Genomic DNA, 26,945 nt, shown 5'->3' on the forward strand with positions numbered 1-26,945 from the left:
CCAAGAGAGTTCTGAAACTGGTGCATGGAGATGATGTCCGTGGGAGGGAGCAGGCCCAATAGAAGGGGCTTCCCAACTTCACACTAGAACATGAGAGAAGAACTGATGGACTAGGACTAGTACAACTATCCTAGGAAGAGACTCATAGTCCAGGAACTCAAAATGCTGAGGCAAACCTCCATCTCTAAAAGCAGGGGAAGAAGTGTCCGCTATGTCCTGAAGAAAAGAAGGGAAGGACAGGCTCACATAAGGAGACAACCTCTGGTCCCATGAAGGGAAGGGTTCAGATGGTCTTCAAAAGGATGCCTTCTTCTCCATGCACCTATCACTGGTGTCAGCCAGGAACCTCTTATGGGAGGGCTGAGACGAGCAGGAAGCAGGACCCCGAGAGGGATATCGGGGATTGGGCTCCAGCCCCAAATACCACAAAACTGCTTGTTTTGACGTTGATTGATGCAAGCAACAGTCAACACTAGTATTGAATTCAACACCGGTGTCTGAGGCCACACCGCAGACTGAGGACCAATGCTGGGCTGAGACAAGAGGCATGGCAAGCACAAGCATCTTCGATGCCGATGCCCCATGAAGAAAATCAGCCCAGAGCCCAGGGATCAAGGCTCAGATGTCCCCACAGAGGAGCGACATCAGGAAAGTTGGTGTCGTGTAGACAAACTGCTGAAGCAGCAGAGCCACATCACAAGGGCCTGAGTGGAGAAGCATGGCTGGCACAAGCACCATTGATGCCGATGCACTCAAAAGAAAACAAGGCAGCAGTTCGGTGCTGATGCTTCAACTCACACAGTGGCAGCAATTGGAAGTCCTCCTGGCATTGAGATTTCTCGAGGACCGAATGCTACAGTGCTCCGGATGCACCAAAGGAGACTGATGCTGATCCTTGGCACCAACTAGGACATCAATTCGGCTATCCTCGGTACCAACAAGGATGAAGATTCTCAGCATCGACATCAATCTGCCATATTGAGTATCCTTGGCACCGAAAAGGATGAGGTCAAGCCTCACATCTCTCTGAACCGGTGCTGACCATAGTCAGTCCTAGAAACTCAATTAGCAACCAAAGCGAGGCAGGTGCCGATGCAACTACCGACATCGACGCTGACACTATAGACATCAATGCTGATGCTGAGGCCTTGGACCGCCCAAAAAGAGTTCCCTGTGAGCCACTCTGTCCAACTGGGTCCTGGCTTGGATCTGAAGTCACAGAATACAGTTAGAAAGGGTATGTAGCCATACCAGAAATGGCTTCCGAAGGAAATGAAAAGACATGATGGTGCCTGAGAAAGGACGAAGTACATGGGAAAAAAATAAGGAAAAGATTCGACCAGATTCAGGTCTAAGTGCGGCCTACTGAACCACAAGAAATAAAGGAAAAAAGAGAAGAAAAAAAGAGAAAAAAAATCTAACAGGAAGAATTTAAACCCGAACGAGGCAAAAATTTTATTTATTTTATTTACATTTGTACCCCGCGTTTTCCCACTCATGGCAGGCTTGCCTTACATATTGTATACAGGTACTTATTTGTACCTGGGGCAATGGAGAGTTAAGCGACTTGCCCAGAGTCACAAGGAGCTGCCTGTGCCTGAAGTGGGAATCAAACTCAGTTCCCCAGGACCAGAGTCCACCACCCTAACCACGAGGCCAGAGAAAAGAGATCAAAAAGGCACGAAAAGAAGCTCTGGTAAAGAACCGAACCTGGAGCTGTGAAGAGAGAGGAAAAAAGTGTCCTCTCCTCACTGTGGGGAAAAAAGAAACTGCTGGTCCCGTGCTTGCGTGGCGGGTGGGAAGGCACTCACATATGTGCACTGGAACATGACTCATGCTCCAAAGAGCTCTGTGAAAAGCTTGATACAAGCTCCAGACCGGGTAACGTGGGATCGTGTAACCCACATGTGAGAATATTAGCCTGCTTGTCCTCGGAGAAATTATAGATCACCAAATGAGGGAGCTGGCATTAGGAACAAAACTGGAGGGTTTAAGGGAAATTTTATCCTTATGGGAAACTATAACTTACCAAACAGAAACCAAGGACTTGGAACAGATGAACTACATTTACAGCAATTTAGCCAGCAAGGGAAAGCTTATTTTAAAAGCATTAGGAAATGGCTTATTGTATTAAATGATTGGAAAGGTGGCCAGCAAATCTCATTTTTGTGTAAGAAGATACTTGCATCTGAAGCAGAGGTTGGGAAGCCCCTGGGTAACAGTGACCAGATCATTTTCAAGCTTATCATTTACAGAATGAGAAGAGTCAGGGCCCCACTGAAACTAAACTTCAAAAAGGCAACAATTTAGGCAATTTTGTAGAAACAGTCCCGCCGTGTATTCATAGGGGAGCTGCAAGGCCATGCACACTTCACTTAAAATCCACCCTACATCTTATGCAAGACAGCATGTTTTCAATTCATGGCAGTATGTTTACTGTTCTAAGTAGGGGAAACTAACTTCCAAAAATGTGAGAAAAGTGTGGAGAACAATCACACCACACAACTCAGAGATTCTAAATGAAGTCCATGGCCATGAGGAATGCTGCTCCAGGATGGAGATGTTAGGAAGGGGGGATGAGGCAGATTGAGTAGACATATGAAAGAGAAAGGGTGTAGAGAAGGCAGGAAGATAAGAGGGAAGGGCAGCCTTGGTAAATAAAGGAGAGTGAGATTCTAAGCTGAGGAGAATGAGAGAGGCTGGGAGACAAGCTGCCATCAGTGAGGCAGCAAGACTCCTTTGCGAAGGAAGCAGAAAAAGCTGAGAGACACGTAGGCCAAGGTAAGAGAAAGAAAGCAGAGACAAGAAAGGACTTAACAAAGATCACAGTTTTCTAATGCATTGTAAACTATAAAATTCTACTACTTTTCACCTTCTGATCACCCAGCCATTTACCCCCCCCCCCCCCCCCCCCCCCCCCCCACCCACACTTTCACCTTCAGACTACACTGGAATGCCTTTGTGATTCACTTACAAATTCTAGTATTGTCATCTTTTAGTCCTTCTGTCTTGACCAGTGGAAGGGGGCTTTAGCACCAGAAAGCTAGTCAAAACATGCACTAAGGGGGTCTTTTACTAAGCCTAAGTCTTTTACTGACCTATAAATGCATTCACTCTGCAGCCCCTCACTACCTCTCCACCGTCATCTCTCCCTACACTCCTTCCCAGGAACTCCGTTCACTAGGCAAATCTCTCCTAATTGCACCCTTCTCCTCCATCGCTAACTCCAGACTCCGTTCCTTTTATCTCGCCACACCTTATGCCTGGAATAGGCTTCCTGAGCCGTTACATCTAGCTCCATGCCTGGCCGCCTTCAAATCCAGGCTAAATGCCTACCTGTTTGATGCTGCTTTTGACTCCTAACTTGTCACTTGCTCGTAACCTTGTCTTCCTCTCTTCAATAGTCCCTTTCCCTATGTGTCCTTCTGTCTGCCCTACCCTTATCCTTATTGGTCCTGTCTGTCTGTCCTGATTTAGATTGTAAGCTCTTTTGAGCAGGGACTGTCTTTAATTCATGTTCAATTGTGAAGCGCTGCGTACGGCTGGTAGCGCTATACAAATGATTTATAGTAGTAGTAGTAGTAAGCTGCAGTAGCATTTTTAGCTCATGGTAAAAAAATTAGCTGGTGGTTTACAGCCAGCTGATTTCTACCGTGAGCTAAAAACACTAACACGGCTTAGTAAAAGACCCTCCCTAAGTTAGCCCATGAAAAGATATCACCTAATATTGTGATTTTGTTGTTGTTTTTACTTATTAACTTGTGCTCTAGAAATGTTAAGTAGTAGTAGTATTTCTATTCATGTTCTAGAAAATAAAATGAGTATCATAAGCTGATGCCCAGGGACTGAGTGAGTTCCAGGGTCTGTTTTAGATAAGCATAACTTGCTTCCAAGAGTGGCCAAATAGTAGCAACATTCCATGCTACTAATCCCAGGACAAGCAGTGGCTTCCCCCATGGCCATTTCAATAACAGACTATGGACCTTTCCTCCAGGAACTTGTCCAAACCTTTTTAAAACCCAGATACGCTAATCGCTGTTACCACATTCTCCAGCGGCGAGTTCCAGAGCTTAACTATTCGCTGAATTGAAACAATATTTCTTCCTGTTTTAAAATAAATTTGCATGTAATTTCATTGAGTGCCCCTGGTCTTTGTACTTTTTGAAAGAGTGAGAAATTGATTCACTGTTAGCTGTTCTAGTCCACTCAGGATTTTATAGTCGCCATTCTTATCCCCCCTCAGCCGTTTCTTTTCCTAACCTCTTTAGCCTTTCCTCATATGGGAGGAGTTCCATTCATTCTACACCCCCTTCAGGATTTTGTAGAGCTCAGTCATATCTCCCCTCATCTGTCTCTTATCCAAGCTGAAGAGCCCTAACCTCTTATTTCCTCATACGAGAGGAGTTCCATCCCCTTTATCACTTTGGTTGCTCTTCTTTGAACCTTTTCTAATTCTGCTACAACTTTTTGAGATACAGCGACCAGAATTGAATGCAATACTCAAAGTGCTTCCCATCCATTTCAATATCCCTCAAATACCTCCCGTACTCATACTGTACTGACAGCCATTGAAATCATCAATGGAACAAAAACCTGCTCTTGAGATAGATATGGGGAAGTCACTGCTTGCCTTGGGATTGATAGCATGGAATGTTGCTACTATTTGGGTTTCTGCCAGGTACTTATGACCATGATTGGCCACTGTTGGAAGCAGGATATTGGGCTAGATGGACCATTGGTCTGAACCAGTATGGCTATTCTTATGTTTGCAGCTAAAGGTGGGTAAAATTGAGACATTTGTCTGCTCTGGTATGACTTCAAATCTCCCCTCAACTATTTCCTTGGCTGGAACCTCTATTACTGTTTCTGATGGGGCTCAGAAGTTTGAAGTTCTTTAGACCCCAGATTCAGGCCATGATTAAGAATTTTGTACTTTAAGTTGTATCTATTAAGTAAACTGAGACCCATGTCATCAATGGGAGATTTCCAGACGGTGCTACAAGCTATTGTTTTTAGCACTTTGGTTTACTGTAACATTAGGGCTTGCCTGCTTCGTGTAAACAGGTACTGCAGACAGTGCTGAATTCTGCTGCGTGTTTGTTGTACGGTCTTTCAAAATTCAATCGTTTCTCTTTCGGTTGCTCTGGCTCCCTGTAGCACAAAGAATCAAATTCAATTTGTTGTTGCTGGTACATTTGGGATTGTATAAAGATTCTTCTTCTTATTTACGCACCAAGGGCACTGCGCTCAGCAATTGCCTGTCCACCTTCAGAGCCAAATCCAAAACAACTGTGGTTGAACTTTACATCTCAGTAGCCGGCCCTTCAGAGTGGAATAAACTGCCCTAAACATTGAAGACACAACAGAATGTTGCATCTTTTAAATCAATGCTGAAATGTCATCTGTTAAGTCAGACTACTGAACTACCCATACGTCATTGATTCTATTGCTTTGCTGCATTTGTGAATGTCTCTTGTTTGTATTTTACATTGTGTATGTTGTTTTGTTACCCACTTTGGATAAAGGAGGGCTATAAATGATAAAACATAACATAATCAGTGGGCAAGTCTTTCCAACAAGTGGGAGAGGATGAAAAAAAAAGAGTTGTACCAGGAGGCCTGGAAGGAGCAACTGTCATCAAACTGAAATTCTGAGACAAGGAGTACAGTACTAATACCCTGTAGACAGTTTTAAATCAGGAGGTACCACAAGGATTAATAACAGTTTTCTACCGCTCTGGCAGACCCTAAGGTTCCTGTTGAGTTCCCTTATGTATTTTGTTATCCGAAGAAGTTTGCCTCCTATGGACTGTTGAAGTTTAGAGAGGAGTGGCCTAGTGGTTAGAGTGGTGGACTTTGGCCCTGAGGAACTGGGTTCAATTCCCACTGCAAGCACAGGCAGCTCCTTGTGACTCTGGGCAAGTCACTTAACCCTCCATTGCTCTAGGTACAAATAAGTACCTAAGCCGCATTGAGCCTGCCATGAGTGGGAAAGTGCAGGATACAAATAAAAAAATAAATAAATCCGTGTAATGTGCTTACTGGATTTATGTACATACCAGCTGATATTCAGCACGTAGCAGTCAGGGGGGGGGGGGGGGGGAGAGGAATTGGCAGGTTTCTGTAGCATTTATTTTTGTTATGCAGGTCCCGGCCGATATTCAGCTGGGGCCCACAAAGCTACATGGTTGAATTTAGGAAAACTTTTGAACTGTCCTATATTTGTCCACTTAGCTCCTCCCCAGTGCCGCCCCTGTACTCCCCCTGATCTGCCCATTTTTTGGATAGCTGGTCAAAGCTGATATTCAGCAGCATTGTCAAGTGCCACTGAATATCGGTGGTTAGGCAGTCAAGAACCATTTAGGCAGGCAGGAGCATCTCCTGCCTACTTAAATCACTTTGAATATTGGGCCCCAAGTTTTGAACATTTGGAAGTGGCTTTCATTGCCTTAAAGTTCCACTAGCTATTGTGCCATTTCATTGCTCAGAATTACCTTCTAGTATCCCTGGGTAGCACATATCTCACTTTCATTAACAACATCAAAAACATTTTCAAGGTCAAGAACAACCAATGTTGGGACTATAAACCTTCTCTGTATTCCCTCTCTCCTGTATCCTCCTGAACATTTTCTTTCCATGCCTCATTTTTCATCATGGGTCACATGAAGGTGACATCCCCAATGTCAAAATTTCCTTATACTTTTTTTTGTGTTTTCATACAAAACATTTGGCTCATGTTTGAATGAAGCCCCATCTCATCACTATAACCAACCAAGCATGAACCTGGCAGTGGTTTTGGCCTGTTCCCATGACCTACAGAGCTGACGCATACAACCTCAGGAACGTCAGTTGTTGTTGCTGTGTGACAGGCAAATATTACATCTGGTACCAACATCTCTTTTCCCACCACAGTCTTTTCCTCAGAGTAACCACAAAGGCAGAGGCTGGAATTTTCCAGATCATGTTTTGAGGAATGGTTCTGTGCTGAGTGCGCCCGACTTCCACAATGAAATTGTCTCCTTGATTATAGCTGTATAGAAGGAAAATCAAACAGCTGCAATTACCAATTTCTTAGTTATCCATTTTCAATAATCTCATCTCTTCCATAAATTTAAGCTATCATTTAAACCAAACTCTTCAAACAAAATGTAAAAAGCACTACATTAACGTGCTGAATGCTTTTTGCATTGCATTATTATGTAGTACTTGCCAACAGATGAAATCATCAAAGGCCTTATTTTATAACAGTATTGCCCTATGTGAAAAGTCCAAAAAGGCAACAGATACACCCATGTGCCCTTTATAGAATACTAAGGGGGGTAGTTATCAAAGTATGGTAACAGTCGGGCTTTTCCGCACCTTAAATTTACCACAGGAGTCACCAGTCAATGGTAACTCATTACTGCGGGTTTCTGATTCTCATTGTATATGTATCGCACAGCTTGCCATCAATTCAATCTGACAAGCAGCATTACTTTACCATCTTGGGAGCATCAGGCCACAAAGTGGCAGCCCAGTGTTCCCAGATGCTGATTAAAGGGGCTGGTCAAGAATGATCTAGGGTCTAGCAGTTAAAACGTAATGCAGAGAAATCTAAAGTGATGCACTTGGGATGTAGAAATCCAAAGGAGATGTGTGAGATACGGGGTGAGCACAGAGTGTCTGAACCGAAGATCTCATGGCAATGAAATAATGTGACAAGGCAGTAGCTGTAGCCAAAAGGATGCTAGGCTGCATAGAGAGAGGTATAACCAGCAGAAGAAAGAAGGTGCTAATGCCCTTGTACAAGTTGTTGATGAGGCTTTATCTAGCCAAGGGCCTAAAAAACACTTGGTGGCAGTGCCGTAGCGAGGGCTAATGGCACCCAGGGCGGGTCGCCACTGCGCACCCCCCCCCCCCCCGGGTGCAGCACGGCGCGACCTCCCCCCCTCTGCGGCGCACCCCCCGGACTGCATTCTTATCTGCGGGAGGGCCGTTCCACCCCGAGTGCACGTCACTTGGAGCTACGTCGGCACTGCTGGTTCCCTGCTCTCTCTGCCCCAGAACAGGAAGTAATCTGTTCCGGGGCAGAGGGAGCAGGGAACCAGCGGGGTCGGCACCCCCCGAGCGTGTGCACCCGGGGTGGACCGTCCCTCCCCCCCCTTCCTACGCCACTGCTTGGTGGTCCAGAAGACAGCAACAAAAGTGTTATGCAGTTTGAGCCAAAGGACATATGAGAACAGACTTCATGACCTGAATATGCAAACCCTAGAGGAAAGGAGGGATAAAAGAGATATGATACAGACATTAAATACTTAAAAGGTATTAATATACAAACAAATCTTTTCCAAATATTGGGAAGTGGTAAAAGTAGAAGACATGAATTGAGGTTACAAGCAGGGGCGTAGACAGACCGGCTGGAGGAGGGTCCAGAGCTCAAGGTGAGAGGGCACATTTTATCCCCACCTCCCGGTGCCGCCCCCCCCCCCCTGCCACTTTTGACCCGCCCCGGCACCGCCACCCCTCCCCCATCTCTTTTGACCTCCCTCCCACCACCGCCAGGTACCTTTGCTGACGGGGGTCCCCAACCCCCGCCAGCTGAAGACCCTTCAGCGCCGGTCTCTGAATCCAGCAAGTTCGCTGATCTGGATTCTGTTTCTGTGAGTCATGACATCCTGCACATAGGAACGTGCAGGACGTCAGGACTCACAGAAACAGAATCCAGATCAGCACAGCGCCAGAGACCAGAGCTGAAGAGGACTTCGGCTGGCGGGTGTTGGGGACTCCCGCCAGCAAAGGTACCTGACTGTGGCGGCAGGAGGGGGGGGGTCGAAAGTGGCAGGAGAGGGTCGGTGGTGGGGGGGGGGGGGTGAAAGCAGGGGCCTATGCCCCCGTGGCCCCACCTAACTACGCCTCTAGTTACAAAGTGGTTGACTTAGGAGTAATGACTGGAAGTATTTTTCAAGGAGAGGGTGATAAATGCCTGGAATGTCCTCCTGGAGGAGATGATGAAGACAAAACAGTGGCATAATTCAAAATATGTTGGATAAACACTAAGGATCCCTATATGGAGAGAGGATGGAATCAAAACAAAACTTGGACAGCAACTCAAGTAGTTGGTATGTAAGGCCATTCTACTTTCTGTGCCCCAAAAACAGCAAGGACAGATCAAGAACAAGTATGCATAATTTATATTACATTCATAACATATGCTATGAGTATACCTCACAGGGGGAGGGGGAAGGTCATCTTTAGGTTGATAGCAAGTAAAATGCAACATTTTTGGATTTTTTGGTTTAATCAAATATTGACAATGAATGTGCAGGACGTCAGGACTCACAGAAACAGAATCCAGATCAGCGAATGTGCCGGAGACTGGCGCTGAAGAGGACTTTGGCTGGCAGGGGTTGGGGACCCCTGCCAGCAAAGGTACCTGACGGCGGCAGAGGAGGATCGAATGTGGCGGTGGAGGGTTGGCGGCGGGGGGAGGGGTGAAAGCAGAGGGGCCAGAGCTAAATCTGTGGGGGCCCATGCCCCCATGGCCCCACCTAGCTATGCCTCTGCTTGCATTTGCACACCTAACTGCCATTATTGAGTGCCAGTATAGGTGCTCATGCCCAACATTAGCACAATATATCCCCTAGTATTCTATACAGAACACTGACCAGTGTGCCTTTTACAAAATGCAAGAGGACATGAAATGAGATTGAAGGGGGGGCAGACTCAAGAAAAATGTCAGGAAGTATTTTTTCACGGAGAGAGTGGTGGATACTTGGAATGCCCTCCCGCAGGAGGTGGTGGAGAAGAAAACGGTAACGGAATTCAAACATGCATGGGATAAACATAAAGGAATCCTGTTTAGAAGGAATGGATCCTCAGAAGCTTAACCGAGATTGGGTGGCAGAGCCGGTAGTGGGAGGCGGGGCTAGTGCTCGGCAGACTTCTACGGTCTGTGCCCTGAAAATGACAGATACAAATCAAGGTAAGGTATACACAGAAAGTAGCACATATGAGTTTATCTTGTCGGGCAGACTGGATGGACCGTGCAGGTCTTTTTCTGCCGTCATCTACTATGTTACTATGCTAGCTTAGCATGAATCATCCTAGTGCCTAATTTTGGGTGCCATTTATTGAATCTAGCCCTTTGAACACTGGCCAGACAGTTTCTTGGGCCACTTGAGTTTAAGGAAGATTCCACTAGACTGCTTTGTCCCTTAGATATCTAACTGAAAGATAGCAAGTCCTCATTTTCTTTTTTTACAAATGGCATCACAATACCAATACCTGTTTGGTGACAGAAATCTAGAGGATAAATCACCTTCATCCTTGACTTTGGCAAAGTAGCTCTCCAAACACTCTCTTGAGGTCCTGAGTCCCACTTCAGCTTTGGAAATCCATCAGCAGGAGATCTCTGTTAACACTCTGCTAGGCAGAAGAAGAAAAAAAAACATATCTGCTCTCTTTCTTTCCAGGACCTAAGAGGGTAAGACTCTCTGCTGCCACCTCCATTGTTCCACTCCTTTGATCCTTACTTCCCCTATTGCTCACTAGACACATGAACAGGTTTTTGAAAAAAGGACCCATTCTGTGGGGTGCGCCGGCCCCCACCCCAAGAAAATCACACACACGTGCATGGATACTACTGGAACTAGAAACTTTCACATAATAGCCTATGGTAAAAACTTAATAAGTCATACATTGTAGGAAAACAATGACTGCAATCCTGGGAGGTCAGAGGAATGGTGCTCTAAAAAGATCAGCTTTTCACAGGAACACCAGAGAGAGATACAGTGGTGTCAGTAGACACCATCTGAGAATGTGTCATTGGGAAAAGGGATCTGTAAAACTGTTTCTTGCCTGTATCAAGATCGCAACCAGTGTTCCAAGAGGTAGTTGCTTCCTCCCTCATCCCATAGAAAGAGTTACTAATATTGCCCTGTATAAGAAGACGACGACGTTTTCCCAATCCTGATCTATAATAAAAACCATATGAAATAAAACTTAAAAAGCCAACTATGCATAGAGAGAGGTAGTTGCTTCCTCCCTCATCCCATAGAAAGAGTTACTAATATTGCCCTGTATAAGAAGACGACGACGTTTTCCCAATCCTGATCTATAATAAAAACCATATGAAATAAAACTTAAAAAGCCAACTATGCATAGAGAGAAGTATATGATAGAAACATTCAAATAACTGTACGGTATAAATGCAGAACCACCTTAAAAGTGTTAGTTCCAACTTGGCAAAAGGAATTAAACATTCACTTAGATAAACAGGCCCTTGCTAGGTGTTTTACGATTAACACTCTGTGAAAAGTTCAGTTTTACGTTTTACATACCGGTATATTTGTTCTTTTCAGAGCCTATAAAATCGAAATGTGCAAAGTGTGGCAAGGCTTTAGTTGCATTAACACATTGCTTGTGGGAATGAATGTGGGATTGTAAATCCACCAAAGCAGGACCAACCTGGGATGCCATTTTAAGCAGGCGTAGGCTATTTGAAAATTAAGCGTCCTACATACAGGTAAAAGTACATAGGTTGAGACATTCTGGGAGTGGGGTTAGGGCAGTGATTACTACATTTTTTTTTTATATGATGTCCAAATCCAATTTTGAACATGTTGCAAAAAAACAGACTTTTCGGTTTGAAAATTGCTTTATTTTAGATGTTTTTGTGCTCAGTGCATCATTCTTTAAGGGCCATTTTCAAACAAAAACCATCCAAGAGAAAAATGCACAAAAAACAAGCCATTGGGATGTCTAGACTGACCACACAGACTTCCCAGCAGAGCAGTGGGACAGCCTAGGAAGCAGCGCAGTGAACTTCACATAAAAGGTCCCAGAAACACATTCAATTCAATTCAATTCTTGTATACCGCTAATATCCCCTTCTCCAGGGTTCAGTGCAGTTTATATTTTAGGTGAGAAAAAAGCAAATAGTGTTAGTGTGAGGTATGAGAGAACATTACAGCCCACTGGATGAATGCATCACATCAAAACCCTTCCAGGTGAGCCCTCCAGGAATGGCAAAAAAAATGTACTGTACCCACTACGATAGCCTTTATGGCTGCAGGTGTCACTTATATGTGGGTTCAGTAGCTATTTTGTGGTTTTTGGGGTGCTCAACTTTCCACCACAGGTGTACCAGTCAGAGTGGGGTATAGGCCTGGGTCCCCTGCACTGACCACTAGGCTACTCTAGCGACCTGCTTGTAGCTGTAAGAGGAATGGCCATTATATCTGTAGCTGTCAACAGCCCCTTGAGATTTAGATGAACTGCATAGAAAAACATCTTAGAAATGAGTTCGTAATGGTCATCACACAACTCTCCCGTTGTACAATTCCTTCACGTGGTCCTACCACATGAACCTTATCCTACCACATCACCACCTTGTATTTGTTTACTCTGGAGTCTGTAAACAGCTGTCCGGCACTATGTAAGCCACATTGAGCCTACAAATAGGTGGGAAAATGTGGGATACAAATGTAACAAATAAATAAATCAATATTTGCAAACAAAAAAAAAGTCCATCTGCTGATTTGTACCATTTTTTTCAATGTTTTTCTGTTTTGAAAATGAGCTCCATGGCTTTTTGCTGGACATGGGTGGCTGCAGGGGTTGGGGGGCAGGGGAGCCGAAGAAAACCTTGCTAGCGCCCATTTCATTTGTGTCAGAAATGGGCCTTTTTTTTACTAGTATTGAAATAAAGTGGTAAGTATGTACATGTGATGTGATGAACCTCATGAAAGGGAATAGGAAATATGTGAAACAAAACAGATAAATTGAACAAGATATGCCTGACCAAATGCATTTGTAAGCAAAGAAAAGTGTGTCCCAACTTTATCAAGTATAGACCTATAAATCATATGGGGTACCACTTGTTTAGGACAGGTCATAAAGATATTGAAGACCATCCAAGAAATAGAAAATATAGTTGCTGTGAGTATTTATTTATTTGTTCCATTTATATCCCACATTTTCCCACCTATTTGTAGGCTCAATATGGCTTACATAGTACTGGAGAGGCGTTACAGACTCCGGTGTAAACAAATACAAAGTGGTGTTGTGGTAAGATAAAGTTCATATGACACAGCCACACTAGGGAATCGTACAACGGAAGAGTTGTGTTATGTCCATTACGTTCTTTAGTTTTGTTGTGTTGCAGAGATCAGGTATTATTTATTATCATATTATAGTAGTATGACAAGGCATAAGCAGAAGAGTTGCAAGAACCATTTAGATAAAATAGTAATTATTTTTGCTGTTACATTTGTACCCCGCACTTTCCCACTCATAGCAGGCTCAATGCAGCAGGCAATGGAGGGTTAAGTGACTTGCCCAGAGTCACAAGGAGCTGCCTGTGACGGGAATCGAACTCAGTTCCTCAGGACCAAAGTCCACCACCCTAACCACTAGGCCACTCCTAGTGGTTATGTGATGGAGACAGAAAACTTATGTCCCAACCATTAATATACAAAGCTACACCTGGATAAAATACAACAATGTTCATAATCAGGGTCCGTGGTCAATGATAAACTTAAAAGATCCTATTAAAAAAGAACTGTGAATTCATAAGGGTAATAAAACACATCACCAATCAGTTAAAAACCTAGTTCAGTTGTCATTGTCTCAATGTGGTACCAAAATAATAAAAACTTGTAAGCAGTGGCGTACCCAGGGGGGGGGGGGCGGTGGGGGCGGTCCGCTCCAGGTGCACGCCGGTGGGGTGGGGGGGGTGCCGTGCGCCAGTCAACTTTGTTCGTTTCCATGCTCCCTCTGCCCTGGAACAGGAAGTAACCTGTTCCAGGGCAGAGGGAGCATGGAAACAAACGACGCTGACCGGCGCGCGGTACCCCCCTAGCGGCGTGCAGCCGGGGGGGGTTCTTTCGCCGGGGTGGGGGGGTGTCCTTTCTCCGGGGGGTGGTGGTCACACTGCACCGGGGGGGGGGCGCTGCACCCAGGGAGCGGGGCGCATTGGCGATCCGCCCCGGGTGTCAGCCCCCCTAGGAACGCCACTGCTTGTAAGTCAACTGAACATAAATAATAAAGCTAAAAATACTAATGGCAGATATGCAATAATTATATGGTACATAAGTTTTGCCATACAGGGACAGACCGAAGGTCTATCAAGCCCAGCATCCTGCTTCCAACAGTGGCCAATCTAGGTTACAACTACAAGGCAAGATCCCAAAACAGTACAGTACATTTTATGCTGCTTATCCTAGAAATAAGCAGTGCATTTTCCCCAAGTCCATCTTAATAATGGCATTGCCTTCCTGCAGTATGAATACTATATATTTCTTTATTACATTTGTACCCCGCGCTTTCCCACACATGGCAGGCTCAATGCAGCTTACATAGTAGCAATATAAAGAATTACAAAGTCATAAGAAGAATATACAGTTTGTGGTAAACGCAAAATTAATGGGGTAATCGGATAAAATGAAGCAAAAAAAAAAACAGCCAGGAGATACTATCTGCAGTCTTATTTAGTTAAGAAAAAAAATCAATAATGAAGACTAATTCATGCCAACTGTGAAGATGTGAAAAATATAGATATTGAAATAAGGGGTAAAAAGACAACCCAACTAACAAACTCCTCTGCCTCACAGTCCAAATAAGTGTCCTGTTATTGATGCTTTGTATTTCACAAAACAAGTGGAGTTACTTGTCTATTTGTTTTGCTTAAATGATAAATAAAGAATTAAAAAAAAAAAAAAGAAAAAACAACAAACACCATCCTTAAGCAGTGGTGGTTATCATAAAGAAAATGCTCATGAGCGCTACTGTTTAAATCACATCTCAAAAGGGAGAAAGACCGCAATGAGCAGGAAAAACCGTACACATTCGCATTAGTGTTAAAATTGCTGCTTAGACTATGAAAGGCAGTAAGCAGGAAGGAGAAGGCACACATGCGGCCACCAAAGTGTATCACAGCCAAAAAAAAAGTGAAAAATCTATTAAAAAAGCATGATAAAGTGTCTAAAGAATATATTAAAAGGAGGGAATTGTGTAATGTGCTAACTGTGGCAAATGAGTCTCTATAAAAACCAATAGTTCAAACGTAATCATGAATATCAATAAACAGAGGGTTGAAATGTATGCAATAGTAAGCAAAATTATAAGACGGTGAGAGAAGTTGAACCAAAACTAACTTTGCACACAGAGCACAAGGATAGGTAGTATTTTGTACCAGGGGCGTAGCTATGGGGGGGCCACAGGGGCCTCTGGGCCGCTGCAAAGTTCATCCAGGCCCCTGGTTTGACTGGTGGGGGCCCCCAACCCCCGCCAGCCGAAGCCTTCAGCACCAGTCTCCGGTCACAGAAGAAAGAAGAGCAGTGGGCAGGCAGCGAACGCAGCTGCGCCGGAGACTGGCGCTGAAGAAAGCTTCGGCTGGCAGGGGTTGGGGGCCCCCACTAGCAAAGGTATTTGTGAGGTGAAGCGGCAAGGAGGCGAGGAGGTGGGGGGTGAGGAGGTGGGGGTGGCGGGGCGGCACTCAAAATGTGCCCTGAACCTCAGGCCCCCTCCCACCATGGGGTCTGGCTACGCCCCTGTTTTGTACCTGGGTCAATGGAGAGTTAAGTGGCTTGCCCAGAGTCACAAGGGGCAACAGTAGGAATTGAACCCAGTTGACCAGGGTCAGGGCCTGCTGCCCTAACCACTAGGCTACTCTCCTCCTCACGCTAGGATAAAGGCCTGGTTCCAAAACAATACTACTGAATGGGTAGTACAGATGGTGCAACTGCTTCTTTAATATTTTTGCTACAAGTCTCTTATCTTTGAAGCACTGATGTCCCTCTAAAATCTGTCCGTTTTTCTTCAGAATCTTACGGATGTCTCCTGATAAATGTGAAAATCTCAAACTACACACAATATCTGGTAAGGGTTTGTCAATGTGTGGGAAGAGAAGAGTATCACAGTCCGCTGCTCTAGTTTTCTCTAACCACCCCCCCCCCCCCCCCCCACACACACACACACTAGTGACACATTGGATATCCTCTCTCATGGGCAGTGTTTTCTTTTCAAACTTCAAAATGACTGTATAACCTCAATCAGATGTAAAAGCTGTGCATAACGTAAGTTTTCTTTTAGGCATCTGATATGAGAACTGTCAAAAGGCAGAAAATAGTTCTTATCAGTGAGTTTCCTATACACTGTGGTGTCAAAACCATACATTATTCTTCATAATGTAGAGGTCTAGGAAAGGAATTTATTCATGCTGATAATGCATGGTGAACTTTAAATTAATGTCCAGGGAGTTAACAAACCTTAAAGAAACTTCAGATCGCTCAAAACACGGCAGCTAGGCTTATCTTCGGAAAACGCAATTTGAAAGTGCAAAACCCCTTCGTGAAAAACTCTGGCTCCCAATCAAAGAACGCATTACTTTCAAAATCTGCACTCTGGTTCACAAAATTATCTACGATGAAGCTCCGGGATACATGACAGACTTGATCGACCTACCAACTAGAAACACATCCGAATCAACACAAACGTACCTAAATCTGCACTACCCAAGTTGCAAAGGACTCAAATACAAATCAACTTACGCCTTGAAAACTATGAACGACCACCTGAACTTCCGGAAAACACTAAAAACCGATCCAACATAAATGCCTGATCTCTGCAACACAACAAAACTAAAGAACGTAATGGACATAACACAACTCTTCCGTTGTACGATTCCCTAGTGTGGCTGTGTCATATGAACTTTATCTTACCACAACACCACTTTGTATTTGTTTACACCGGAGTCTGTAACGCCTCTCTGGTACTATGTAAATCACATTGAGCCTACAAATATGTGGGAAAATGTGGGATATAAATGTAACAAATAAATAAAGCCATAAATGAAACTCGTGAAGCCTCTCAATACTTCCCCTCCAGAGCATAAGGATATGAGCTATATATCTTTTCCGAAGTCTAATTTCATCAAAGAATGGATGTAATTCCAAAAATCATGATTCGTACTGCGCAACGTATAGAATGGAAATACTGGGTTTCACCCATTGCGGTCCCCTCGATTTGTTTGGCCCTCAAAGAAAATTTCTTCTGCTTTTAAAAGAGGTTCTATAATGTTGCTAATCGAATGATGAAAGGCAAAGGGACCCTCAGGTTACCGTCCCTGCTATTGAGAATATTAACCACAATGTCGAGGGTTGTGATTGTCTAGGCAGGGGCAATACATTTTTTTAATAAAAATACCTAGAATGCAGACTTGGGTGGTAAAGGTAAAAATCACACAAAAAATATAGAAAGAATCATACTTTGTCGAAGAATATTAAAAAGAATGTACAGAAAACTCTGATAAAAACATAAGTACGGATTGTGAAGGAAAGAGGAGGAAGGCAAAGTAGTAGACAGGGTAGGATTAATCCGTTGGTAGGCCGAGCTGGACAAAGATGTGGATGAAGCTTCAGACCTCTGCAAGCAGTGCTGGCTCTGATGCTCCTCTCACCTCCCCCACTTTTCTTTTATCAGGGCAAACGTCTTTATTGTTATTAAAAGTTTACAAAAAGATACAAAAATGTTTTACAATAAAACAGATGTTTCCTATACATATAGACTGGGCGGCTAAATGGCAGATGACGTTTAATGTGAGCAAGTGCAAGGTGATGCATGTGGGGGAAAAAGAGCCCGAATTATAGCTACGTCATGCAAGGTTCCACGTTAGGAGTTATGGACCAAGAAAGGGATCTCGGTGTCGTCGTCGATAATACACTGAAACCTTCTGCTCACTGTGCTGCTGCGGCTAGGAAAGCGAATAGAATGTTGGGTATCATTAGGAAAGGCATGGAAAACAGGTGTGAGGATGTTATAATGCTGTTGTATCGCTCCATGGTGCGACTGCACCTTGAGTACTGTGTTCAATTCTGGTCGCCGCATCTCAAGAAAGATATAGTAGGTGCAGCGAAGGGCGGCTAAAATGATAGCGGGGATGGGACGACTTCCCTATGAAGAAAGACTAAGGAGGCTAGGGCTTTTCAGCTTGGAGAAGAGACGGCTGAGGGGAGACATGATAGAGGTATATAAAATATTGAGTGGAGTAGAACAGGTGGATGTGAAGCGTCTGTTCACGCTTTCCAAAAATACTAGGACTAGGGGGCATGCGATGAAACTAGAGTGCAGTAAATTTAAAACAAATCGGAGAAAATTTTTCTTCACCCAACGCGTAATTCAACTTTGGAATTCGTTGCCGGAGAACGTGGTGAAGGCGATTAGCTTAGCAGAGTTTAAAAAGGGGCTAGATGGTTTCCTAAAGGACAAATCCATAAACCACTACTAAATGGACTTGGGAAAAATCCACAATTCCATGAATAACATGTATAGAATGTTTGTACGTTTGGGAAGCTCACCAGGTGCCCTTGGCCTGGATTGGCCGCTGTCGTGGACAGGATGCTGGGCTCGATGGACCACACTGGTCTTTTCCCAGTGTGGCATTACTTATGTACCTCAAAAGCTCAGCAGAAATGACAAAAGAGCAAACGATGCCAGTGGTCTTAGAAACTCTCTATTAAGAATAACGACTCGACATGGGCCATGTTTTGGCTGACTATGCCTTCATTAGTAGACTGCTTGAAGAATGGTCTAGAATTTGGCAATTAAGATTTAATGCTAAAAAAGGCACTGTCGTGCCTTTGTGCTGCAAAAACCTGAAGGAGCAGTACAGTAGGGAAGGGGGAAATGGGACTCGATATACCGCCTTTCTGAGGTTTTTGCAACTACATTCAAAGCGGTTTACATATATTCAGGTACTTATTTTGTACCAGGGGCAATGGAGGGGTTAAGTGACTTGCCCAGAGTCACAAGGAGCTGCAGTGGGAATCGAACTCAGTTCCCCAGGATCAAAGTCCACTGCACTAACCACTAGGCTACTAACCAAAAGGCAAAGTACTTTTGTGCATGAAAGAAAAATGGGATTTGGCTGTAGGGCCATAGCAAGGTACAGCACGTGCGGCCGATGCGTCACAAGGAAAGCTTCTTTTGTGCTGATGTCACCGAAGTGAGTGGGGCAGGAGCGCAGTGTGTCAATTGGGGCCACGTCGCACAGGGCACATTAGGTGCTTGAGATGCTCCTGCTTGTGAGTGATCATATGTGATGACTTAAAGTGGCCAAACAGGTAGAAAAGGCAACGGGAAAATCCAAAAGAATTCTTGGGTGCATAGAAGAGAGGAATGGCCAGCAGGAAAAGGGAGGCGATGGGGCCTCTGGAAAAAGCAGGGTACCAGAGATGACAGCAGGATGTTATTACTGCAGTCTTTTCCCATACACAGTGCTGCACAGTACAGAGAAATGTTGGTGAAAGTGGAACTATGCATACGTGAGGGATTTAGAAATTAAAATGCATGTGAAAATGGGCTTCTGTATACATTTAGGGGTGCCAAGGATAAGGCCTTTAAATGCTGTACTTTATTTGATGCCGAAGGATTTGGGCGAGTTATTTATTGAAGTGCTTTATGAGGTGCTGGATGTGAGAAGGTGGGGTGTTAGCTCAGGATACAGATCAGATAACTTCCTTGGCATGACAGCTTTACAAGTGTGTTTTTAGAAACGAGGGGCTGGATTCAGTGTTACACAGTCAAAGTATGAGACTTTGAAAAAGATTTTTTTTTTAATCAAAAACTGAGTGTGGTTTTGTCCTCTAGACTGGAACACGGGATTTGCTTTATTTTCAGTCACAATTCTCCCACGCTGTTTTCCTAGCGATTGTCAACTGGCACCCCTGAAGTGGAAGAGAGAAAGAGGAGCACAACACAGCAGAGAAGAAGGGGGGAAGGAGACCTGAAACCTAAAAAAGGTCCTAATCTCTATGCCCTTGATTTTTTTTTTTTTTTTAAATCGGGACTGAATCCTCCTGGGTCTATGTGCTGCTGAAAGGCTATTGGGATCATGAGACAGCCTGCAGGCAGTAATGGGCCAGAGAGAGATGGTACACAGGAAACATTATCTCAAAAGCAAGAGATACAATTTCTAAAGCTTTGAGGTTCATAGGAATTAAAAACCACTAATACTACAGAGTGTGTGTGGGAGGTGGGGGGATTTTTATTTATTTATTGCATTTGTATCCCACATTTTCCCACCTTTTTGCGGGTTCAGTGTGGCTTACAATATGAGTTAAATATTGGAAATACAATTTGTTACAGATTGGTTATGGATTACATTTTGCATAATTATGCGAAACAATTGGAGTGTCCTTGGGAGTGTAACAATGGAGCACAAACATTGAAACATTGGGAGGAAACAATGGGAGCTTAGAGGGCGATAAGAAGGCATAAAGACATATGATATATATCTTTCTGTGATTGAAGTTATGAATGATGTGATATTACGGGAATGAGAGTTCCGAGGTGAATGTGTGATGCATTCGTGAATAGTAGGTGTGGACTTTATGTGTTTTGGTTCTTTCCGTAAATCTTTTCGAAAAGATGGGTCTTCAGTGATCTGCGGAAGGAAGCTTGCTTGTTGATTGTTCTTAAGTTGAGTGGCAGTGTATTCCAATACTGCGTGCTCATGTGAGAAAAGGTTGATGCATGTAGCGTTTTGTATTTCACGCCTTTGCAATTGGGGAAGTGGAGGTTTAAGAAGGTTCGGGATGATCTTTTGGCGTTTCTGGGTGGTAGGTCTATTAACTCAGACATGTAGGCTGGGGCTTCGCCGTGAATGATTTTGTGGACTAATGTGCATACTTTGAAAGTGATGCGTTCCTTTAGTGGAAGCCAGTGTAGTTTCTCTCGTAATGGTTTTGCACTCTCATATTTTGGTTTTCCAAAGATGAGTCTGGCTGCCGTATTCTGGGCTGTTTGAAGTTCTCAGTGTTTGTTCTTTGCAACCTGCGTACAGTGAGTTGCAGTAATCCAGATGGCTGAGCACGAGGGATTGTACTAGGCTGCGAAAGACGGATCTTGGGAAGTATGGTCTTATCCTTTTAAGTTTCCACATGCTGTAGAACATCTTTTTAGTTGTGTTGTTAGCATGAGTATCGAGCGTTAGGTGGCGGTCGATAGTGACTCCGAGGATCTTTAGCGTTTCTGAGATTTGAAAGTTCAGGTTTGGTGTGTTTATGGCTGTGAATTCTTTTGTGTTGTATTGGGAGGTGAGTATTAGGCATTGAGTTTTTTCTGCGTTTAGTTTCAGATGGAATGCATCTGCCCATGTGTAGACTTTGATTGATTTCGTTGAGGATTTTGTTAATGTCTTGTTTGAAGGGGATGTATATTGTCACATCATCAGCGTATATATATGGGTTGAGGTTATGGTTTGATAGGATGTGTGGGGAGGGGGTCAGAGGAATGGAAATGAAGCCACAGATACAAAGACTGTATAATCTAGCAAGTGAGAAGCCTATAGGACAGCAACATCTATCGGAAGCACAGATAGCATTATGAGGTGCCAGTGCCACCCCTTTGCCACTCTGGCTTTGAAAGGCAATGGTATTCCCACCTTCTTCCTCTAGGGATGCCTCCTCCGCCCATGCAGATTCTACATATTCCTTCCCCTCAGCTTTGAGCCTCTCAGTGCTATTTTGGCACTTCCTCCTGTCACTTACATATCTGAAAAATGTCTTGTCCCCCAATTGTACCGTATCAGCTATCTTTTCCTCCATTTGCCTTTTGGCTTCCCTGACAACGTTTCCAGCTTCTCTTTGCTATTCTAGGTATTTTTGCCTGTTTTCTTTCTGAGTTGTCCTGTATTGTATGAAGTCTATCCTTTTTTCCCTTATCTATTCAGCAATACATTTGTGAACCAGAGCAGTTTTCTGTTTCTCTTACTTTTATGTAATTTTCTTACGATGGCTCCTTTCAGTTTTGCCCATTCCTTCAGCCGTTCCCCATTCAACTAACATATTCATCCCCAATGATCAGCGACCAGTGCATCAAAGATTGCCTCACTGGTTGCGGCAAACCCTACCCAGCTCGGAGCTGGCATTAGGGTTTTCTAGCAGGCCACCATTCCCATCAAAGCAGCAGCCCCCGCAGGAACCCCAAGCCAACCCGACCGACACCCCCCTAGCAACAGGGGGCTGGAGGTCCGGCGGACCTCCGGTCTCCCTGACCCCCCCAACACAGGTTTGGGGGGCCAGAGATCCGCTGAACATCCAGCCCCCTGTCGCTGGGAGGGGGGGGGTCATCGGTCACCCACTGGTCTACCAGGAACATCTGAGGGATGTTGGGCGGGGGGAGTGTTATGGGGGCTGGAGACCCACTAGATCTCCAGCCTCTCCTGAACCTGGGGCAGGGGGACCGTAGGTCTACCAGACCTCCATCCCCTGTTTTGCCTGGCTCGGGATGGGGATAGTTGGGGTCTGGGGGTCCCATGGACCTCCAGCCCCTGTGTTTGACAGGTCTGGGCTTTTGACAGCCCAGACCTATCAAACAAGTGCAGAAGGATTGCGCTCAGGCATAATCCTCCCGCACTTCTACCCAATGATCAGAGAGAATTGTGTGCTTAAATTTGCAGGCAATTATCTCTGATCATAGATCCAGTAACCTCCCGTGCTGTTCCAGCGCTATTTGGAACAGCACAGGGCTTTTGATCATCTGCCTGTCAGTGCTGGGGCCTGGAGCTCGTTAGGCCCAGATTTGCTTGCAAACAGTCTAAAAAGAGCTTCAAAGACTACGAGCTGCCAAGGCCTGCAGAATTCCCTTTGCTAATTGGGGCGATACATTGGCTGGACAAACAGTGTGATAACTGCATGTTGTTTACTGAAATCGGCAAGCCTGACATCACGGTAACCTTGCCATATCTTGCATATGGCATATTGTTTTGCTTTTCCAAGTCAAAACATATGAAGTCAACTACTGTTCCAGACGAGGAGGGCTGTAATACCTAGAAAAAGGGTATAAGAAGCCTCTGCAAAATCATAATTTTATCTGGCTGCTATCAGAGACATGGCCTGATTTGAGCTAGCCACACTATGAAAACATCTTCTGCTTGCTGGGCCTGCTCTTGTCTACTGAGACATGTTGTTTTCCTGTCTACTGAAGGCTGCATTACCATCCACAGTGAAGAGTGCCTGACAGCCCTGCCTCCCTGGTCTCCCTGTTCCTGCTATTAGCTCCTGTGAATCATCCCTGGACAGCACAGCTCCCTGATCGACTGTCTCCATGAGAGTGAAGGAGCCAGACTTCACCTGTCAGGCTTTGACAGGTACATAATCACTCATTGCCATCATTTTGGGTAATCTAGCATAGGTTCATTATCTCTACTTTACACTATTTTCCTTGCTGCCAATATAATAAATTAGCATATATATTTTTATATATATCTGAGTCTTGTGTCTTGTTCTTTTCCGCGATTGTTTTGGGCTTTGAGAGTTTGGACTTTCCTGTTGGAGGGAAATCTAGTTACGCCTAATTACATTCCAGAGTGGTACCTTTTATATTTTGTTACCTGTGTATATGTTCCCTCACTGCCTGTCCTCTATTTGAGGCAAGGTCATTGTGTCCGCCTCACACTCAGGGTCCTCTCCTGCACAGAACAAAATCCAAACTCAATTCCAAATACAACCCCTGCATCTGCCCCTCCCCCCCCCCCCCCCCCATTTTTCTAAGAATAAAAGACAGGGTATATATGCCAAAAAACTCCATGCCATATTACCTCCAAGCCCTGCATGGCCCACTTCATCCCAAAACCTGCCTGCCCCACATCCACTGCAACCTTTACACATGCCACCTGACAAAAAGTGTATACTTTTTGTTAAAATTAATGTTTTTATAAATTTTGGTGACTTCTATTGAACTGAGAATAGTTTATTGAGTTTTATTGATGTTCTGTTGTAAATTGCTTTAAATGTTGTGTTATAATAAGTGGTATATATTTAAAAAAAATTGATAAATCAAAATCTAATCAAATCAAGCCACTGCACATCACATCCCCTCTGACCCAAAATGTGAATCATGTGGCCCAAAAAATGAATAACATGCTGAGTCTCATCATAACCAGGTTTCCAGGTGAGCCACACAGTAGTGAGAAAGAGTCAGAGGAGCATGAGTTGGATAAAGAGGGGGAGGAGGCTTAAGTGGGCATGGAACAGTTCAAGCTGCCACTCAGGAGCAGAATCAGCAGTGGAAAATGAGTCACTTCAGCAGTAACTGCAGCAAAAGGAGATGGTGAGGGTGTGGTCTAGGGATGTTTCAGAGCCTCCCCCTCACTAAGATATGGCCACTGGGGGGCAGATGTTACAGGAAGGGCAGGCCCTCTTACGCCAGAGATGGAGGAGCCAAGAAGATCAATGACCTCCAGCCCCATCTCACTAAGAATGAGACATACAAACACTGTTCCCTGATCCCAGGGACATGGCAATTGGCCAACATGAGGGGAATTCTCACAGGAGCCAAGAAGAGGACTCGTGTGTGGATGTGCACTTTCTAGAGGGAAAGGAAGGTGTGGAAAGAGGCAACAGCAGTCAGTGGCTACCTCCATATTCTTCAGTAGATCATCTGAGCAGTTGACCATCCCAGGGTAGGCGCCCATTGTGAAGGAGGAACAGTTGTTAAATCTCTACGAGGCCAGGGACAGATGCAGGCATAAGGATGTCATTATGCATCTCCATGGCAATTGTACAGAGATGTAGCAGCCCTCTGCAGGTCAGCTTAATGGCACGGAGAAATCCATCTATGGGCTATATGAAATCCCCCGACTTCTGGGCACCCATAGCAACAGCTGAGACAGAGGACAACTGGCCAAACTTTAGTGAGGCAAGGTTGGGGGTTTCATGACAGGGAAGGGGGGGGGGGGTATCACAGACAAAGGGAAGGGGGGAGCATAGACACAGTTCACCAGGCAGTTTTATATATGTGAGAGAGTGGATTTATGGAGGGGAGGGTGTTAATAGACAAATGTTATACTTAGTTCAAAAAGCGAAGATACTTAGCTGTAGCAGGTATTCTCCAAGGACAGCAGTCCATTCATGAGGGTGACGTCATCCACGTCACCCAATGTGGAGTGCTTTTAAAGTGTATTTGACTTTAAGAGCACATGCTAGCATCCCCACTGCGCACCACAAGTGCCTTCCCGTCTGCTGCAAGAGCGTGAGACCAGCAGTAAAATACAAAAGCATTGAAAACAATTCCAAGGGGAGGAGGGAGGGCATGTGAGAATGAATGGCCTGCCATCCTTGAAGAATACCTTCTACGGGTAAGTATCTTCACTTGCTCTGAGGACAAGCAGGCCAAATTCTCACATGTGGGAATCCCTAGCTACCAGGCTCACTGAAAACAAGAATAGGTCAATAGGAACACGCAATGGCAAGTTCAAAACAATAATCAACCTGAAACTATATACGTATTTTGTGAGAGTGCAGCCTAGAACAGAACAAAACGGGCCTAGGAAGGTGGAATTGGATTCTAGACCCAAAAACAATTCTGCAGAACTGTCCATCCAAACCGCTAATTGCATCAGGTATCCTCTTAAGGCACAAGTGAGATGTGAATGTGTGGACTGAAGATCAAGTTGCAGCCTTGCAAATGTCTTCTATGGAGGCTGACTACAAGTGGGCTGATGACACCACCATGGCTCTGACAATATGAGCCTTGAAATGACCCTCAGCCCAGCCTGGGTGTTAGTAGGCTAACTAGAGATTGTGTTTTTCTCGATAGCGACCCCCATCCTGTTGAGATCAAAAGAAACAAAAAGCTGGGTGGACAGTCTGTAGGGCCTACTCCACTCCAAATAAAAGGCCAAGGTGTGCAGTCAGCTTTCACCAGGATGGATATGAGGTTTGGGAAAGAATGTTGGAAGATCGATTGACTAGTTTAGATGGAACTGACACAACCTTAGGAGGAACTTAGGATGCGTGTGGAGAACTACTCTGTTATGATGAAATTTAGTGTAAGGTGAATCCACCCCTAAGGCCTGAAGTTCACTGATCCTACGAGCTGAATTAGCCACCAAAAATAAGACCATCTAGGTCAAGTACTTCAGATGACAGGAATCCAGCAATTCAAAAGGAGCTTTCATCAACTGGGTGAGTCTGACATTGAGGTCCCATGACACACGCAGAGCTCTGACAGGGATTTTTGTCAAAAGCAAACCTCTCATGAAGCGAACAACTAGAAGCTGTCCAGAGTTGGGCTTACCTTCTACACAGTCATGGTAAGCACTAATTGCACTAAGGTGAACCCTTACAGAGTTAGTCTTAAGACCAGACTCAGAAAAGTGTAGAAGGTATTCAAGCAAGGCCTGTGTAGGGCAAGAACTAGGAACTAGGATCTAGGGCCATGCCCTCCTCACACCAGATGGCAAACCTCTATTTGAAAGACTAGCACCTCTTAGTTGAATCTTTCCTGGAAGCTATTGTAACCCCACCCCAAGGGGTTATTTTAGTGTTATCTGGGGGGGGGGGGTTCATGGAGACATGGGGTTTAGGCCATTCTGGGCTCTCTGGCAAGTCTTGTGGCTTCATTGGTGGACAGCAGGTGAGTGCTGGTGGTCTAAAGGCGCTTCAGGGTTCTTTGTGGGCAGTGCTTTTTTTGTGCCAGTACGCAATGGTACGGCGTACCGGCACCTTTTTCTCCCCCTCTACTTACTTGGTCTGTTGTCAGCGACGAGCGTCTGACTGAGCGGGCAGCAGCGCGAACGCAGGTGCAGGTAGCGAATCAGCGAGTGAGAGAGGCTGTCAGCGTCAAGCTTCCCTCTGCCAATCCCGCCTATGCGGAAACAGGAAGTTGTAACAACATAGGCGGAACTCGCAGAGGGAAGCTCTGACGCTGACAGCTTCTCTCACTCGCTGATTCGTTACCTGCACCGGCGTTCGCGCTGGGAGGAGGATGGACTATGGGAAGAATCGCTGCGCTGGACATGGGAGAAGACGGGAGAGCAGGGGAAGAGAGGAAAATCGCTGGAAATCATGGGAGGGGAGGGCAGGGAAGGGAAGAAAGAATTGTTTGGCATCTGGGATGGCAGGGGGAACAGGACATAGGTGGATGGCAGGGGGGACAGGAGGGTCGCTGGACATGGATGGATAG

Source organism: Microcaecilia unicolor, chromosome 12, assembly GCF_901765095.1.
Source record: "Microcaecilia unicolor chromosome 12, aMicUni1.1, whole genome shotgun sequence".
Taxonomy (NCBI): Eukaryota; Metazoa; Chordata; class Amphibia; order Gymnophiona; family Siphonopidae; genus Microcaecilia; species Microcaecilia unicolor.